We start from the raw sequence: 4,621 nt of genomic DNA, 5'->3' as shown, positions 1-4,621 counted from the left end.
TCTGAACGTAGAAACTTTTGAGAAAACTGTCTGGAACTTAGAGATATTCTGTCAGATGATGGACTTTTAAGAAAATGTGTTTGGAACCTAGGCTCTTCTGTCTATGTATGTGTTTAAATAATTACTAGTGACCTACGATTCCTACATATGAAAGAACAAAGGCATATTCCGAAAGATTACRGACAGTAAAAAGATGCGCTGGGCAGAGAAAACACGATTGTTGAGGAAGCACGGAAAAGTGTCCATACCTCGAGGAAGCGATTTTGTTTCTAAAGAAATTGGATCACAATGAAGAAAATGTAAATAAAACAGACATATAGAAATCTTATTACTGTAGTTTTAGAAATAAATATACAGACATGGAACTAACATCCAAAATACCGAAACACCCAGTTCCCTGTTGGGTAATACAATAAGCACCAGCCATGTACTCCCAACATCTTTGGCGGTCTCTCGCACAAATGACCACACAGCTCCAAATCAACAAYAACAACTACAATAATAGCAAGAACAACTACAATAAAACAACAACAAAATCATCTCCCACTGTGTTGCAACAATGGTGAAGTCTAAAGACCAGTAAGTTGTACGCTTTCACCTCATTACATCCGATCGGCATAACTGGCGATCAACATAGGCAACACCGGTGATCTCCGCATCGCGATCAGCAAATCAGCTTGATGAGCAAAGATGAATTACTACGATGAATTTAATAAACTGTGCAATTTGTTGATATGCCCAAGCCAAACCAAGCCAAGCCAAGCCAAGCAGTTAACAGCCAAGCGGCTAAATGATGGACCAACCGCTGATGGATGTTGGCCGCCGTTGAGAAGGTGTGGATGGATTGCCGACTCGAYAGTGGTGGTTTCCCACCGCCAAAGTGCATTTCACTGCTGCCGTCTAGTAAGTGTACATGCTTGGCACTTTCGCAACCATTGGAAGCTAAATTTAATTTGTGAACAGGTTTATCAAAAATTCATAAGTGGACGAGCGACAAGCGCACACACCTCCGACAAATTTATGTATGTATGTACATACGTAAGAGCTTGTTGCACGCTTCACATGGCACTTCAAGGGTCTCTCGTGTGCACTCGTTTAGTGGCGATGAAAAATTACCTCATCACATGGAGTTTAAATTAAAAGTAGCCCATGGAGGACTTGCGCACATGCGCTAAACAGTTTTAGGCGTGTGAGTGTGTGTGTGTGTGTGTGTATGTTCTCTGCGCTGGAACCTCGTTAGTACTCGGTTTTTTTTTTCTTCACTGATTTAATTAATTTGTAAATGAAAATGCGCAAATCATGTTTAGAGATTGACTGAAGAGGAACACCCACCTCGAATTAACGCAAACAGGAAAGTTGCTAATTAACCAAATGCGTGAATGCTAAACCAGCTTAGCGTAGAACTCTAGCTAATCAAAATATATGAAAAATCGCTGGGAATGGTGGAAATCAGTCAAATTTGTTATGGAGAATTTTAAATTTSTTTGTGCTGTCAACCCACTTTGAGGCTAAAGAGCAGCTCGTAATCAGCCATTATTTTGTTTGGAAAATGTTTAATTTTGATTTTGACGTCATTCGGCACTTCTTTGGTTGGAAAACACTATACGTGGATTGTCGAAACGGCGTACAGTCTTCTATTTCAACAGAGTTCCGAGTTAAGTGAGACACAAGGTTTGGTTATTGGTCGGTTGTTACTCCGCTGTAATACGAAATCAGATCCAAGATGGGAACGCATTTGGCATTTTGGCATTTGATCATGAAAGACTTACACCTGAACAGCGTTTACAAATCGTAGAACTTTATTACGAAAATTCTCGTTCTGTAAAGAATGTGCTTCACGCACTTTACTCAATATATGGTCAACATAATCGGCCTACTGAGCGTACTATTCGCAACATCATCACCCATTTTGAGACCCAGCATGCATTATTGGATAATATTTGACCGAATAGACCACTTCCAGCACGCAGTGAAGAAAGAATAGCAGCCGCATCTGAGAGTGTAWACGAAAACCGTTTAGAGTCGATTTGGCGCCGTTCGCAGCAACTCGGACTGSGGCTGACGTATGGAACGAGATCTTAAATTGAAAGGGTACAAAATACAACTTGTGCAAGAACTGAAGCCGACCGAACTTCTTAAGCGASATCGCTTCCTAGAAGATTCGATGTCTTSGAGCTAAATTTTGTACATCGATGAGGGCCATTTCGGATCAATGGGTATGTAAACAAGCAAAATTGCCGCGTTTGGGAAGAAGAACAAACTGAAAGGATTCAAGTGGCAGCTTTTCGTCCAGAAAAAATAACGGTTTTGTTGTGTTTGTGGGCCGGTGGAATTATCTACTAATGCGACCGTTATCACACCATGATAATCGACTATCTGATGCCCGAAATTGAAGCTCGTGATCTCGCCGACATTTCGGCTCAGTGTGGATCAACAAGACGGCATCGCATCAATGAATGGATTTATTGAGAGAACACCAGCATCGTGTGATATCACACCGTTAGACTTTTTGCTGTAGGGATATGTAAAGTCTAAAGCCTATACGGAGAATCCCGCTTCTATTCAGGCCAAGGAGCAAATCATCTCGCGTGTCATTAGCGAGTTACCAGTCGGAATGCTCGAACRAGTCATCGAAAATTGAACTCAACGGATGTACTCTTTAAGGCGTAGCCGCGGGCAACATTTGATGGAGATAATCTTCAAAATGACAAAAAATGTTCTTTCGAATTATAGTAAACATTCCCCATTAAATTTTAAGTTTCTGTGGTTTTTCATAAAAAGTGGGAAACCTCGAAATGGATCACAGTTTATATGGAATATATGGAATATATGTACATATATGTTTGATTATTCTCCAAAAATTCGAATTTTAATCGACAAATAGTTTTGGAGGAATGAGTATATTTGTGGTAATTTTTACCTTAGTGTAATGAGTCCCAAAATTTTAGACGGATCGGGGAAAATTTTTTCTCCGAAAAGGCTCGACCGTTTAACTTGAAATTTTCACACGATCTTCTTAATTATATTCGCCAGGCAATAAATACGATTTTTTATAATTGATAATAAATTCGTTTTTTAAGGCACTCTGACCTATAATGTTTCTCATAAAAATAGACTTTTTGTGAAACCGCCATTTTGGCAAAAATCAAAATGTGGTTTGTACGTCGATCATTATCTGCGCTTACCAATAAAGTTAATAATTTTTAAGTTGAAAAAATGTGCACCGCCAGATAACTTTTTTTCCAAGTTCCTCTGGCGATCAGCTATTGGATTAGAGAATCAAAATTTTTTTAATTCTCTTCGAGATGAAATCAATATGAAAAGGCAATATATGCTGCGAAATTATGAGAACATATGCTTTCGGAAAATGTAGGTAATACTCTTATGGACCCTCAATGTCGTACCTCCTATTATGCTAATATATTTCATTGTGGTAGGTTTAGACGATAAAATATATTTAGAAATTGTGTGAAATTTGTGTAGCTTTATGGTTAGTTARTTATACGGAGTATAGATCGCTAAGCGCTTTTCTTTGGACTTCCCGAGAATGAARAGAAGTTCTAAATATATTAAAATTATTTTTGGGTTACAAACACAAAAACATRTTAAAATAAAAAATGTAAAGTGCATTTGTTTTTTAAGATTGAATTAGCCGAGGTTTTCAGGATGTTAGGTCTACCAGTGATCGCTTACTATGTATGTTATTATTGATTGGATTTCCATTAACATAAGCGAGAAATCCGCCGAGATGTGTTTTTGATATATAACTAATAATTATTAAATTCTGAGAGAACAAATCCCGATCATTAGTTTGGAAAAACTCTGTAAATTCTCCTGCGTAAAATAAAATCTAAAGAAGTTCTCCAAGTATTTAAGAAATCATGTGAAAGAGTCTTTCAACGTACTTTTGAGCTTTTAGTGAAAATTTAATGAAAATCATTACAATGCATAAACACATACAAATAATTGACGACAAATTGAGAACTAGCGGAAATACCGCAAGACTTTTTTGACAAACTAATATAACGGTATAATATACTAAAAAACTACAAAGACAATTTAATGAGGCAGTGAATGTTCAATGCAATATTATTATAGCTCATTTGTGTGCGAATTAAAGTCACTTTTTCACTTTTTTTCCAAGTTTTATAAGAACTTCCAAATAGGTGTCCGTGTCATTCAAGATCTCCTAATTCGATGTAGGTTCTTTTTTTATTGCGTTAGTCWTTTAAAAACTTGAATACAAATTTGTTGCAAGAAAAAAAATGGCACACAAATTTTAGAAAGTTGCCACCTGTTTGCATATTTTGAAGTAAAAATTGTACAGCATAAATAAATTACATTTGTAGGGATATCAATATAAATAGATATATGCAGTATAATGTTTAAAAAGTTTTAGAGAATTTATAAAGAATTTATTCAATTAAGATTATATAATAATTGAAGTTATACATAGCTGCATGACCAATGGGGTTGAAGGAATGTTATCGCCAAAAATCTTTTTAGAGCAATTGTCACCTGCTTTGCATTTTTGTAGAGGGTTGCCATCTTTTTAAAATAATTTATTCAATTTATATAATAATTGACGTAATACAATAAAGGCATAGAGTAAGGGTTTAAA

The sequence above is a fragment of the Bactrocera latifrons genome, unplaced genomic scaffold (genome assembly GCF_001853355.1).
Source record: "Bactrocera latifrons isolate USDA-ARS-PBARC rearing strain unplaced genomic scaffold, ASM185335v1 scaffold_350, whole genome shotgun sequence".
In the NCBI taxonomy this organism is placed as follows: domain Eukaryota; kingdom Metazoa; phylum Arthropoda; class Insecta; order Diptera; family Tephritidae; genus Bactrocera; species Bactrocera latifrons.
The sequence above is the reverse complement of the archived record's forward strand: the minus strand, read 5'-3'. Positions refer to the sequence as shown.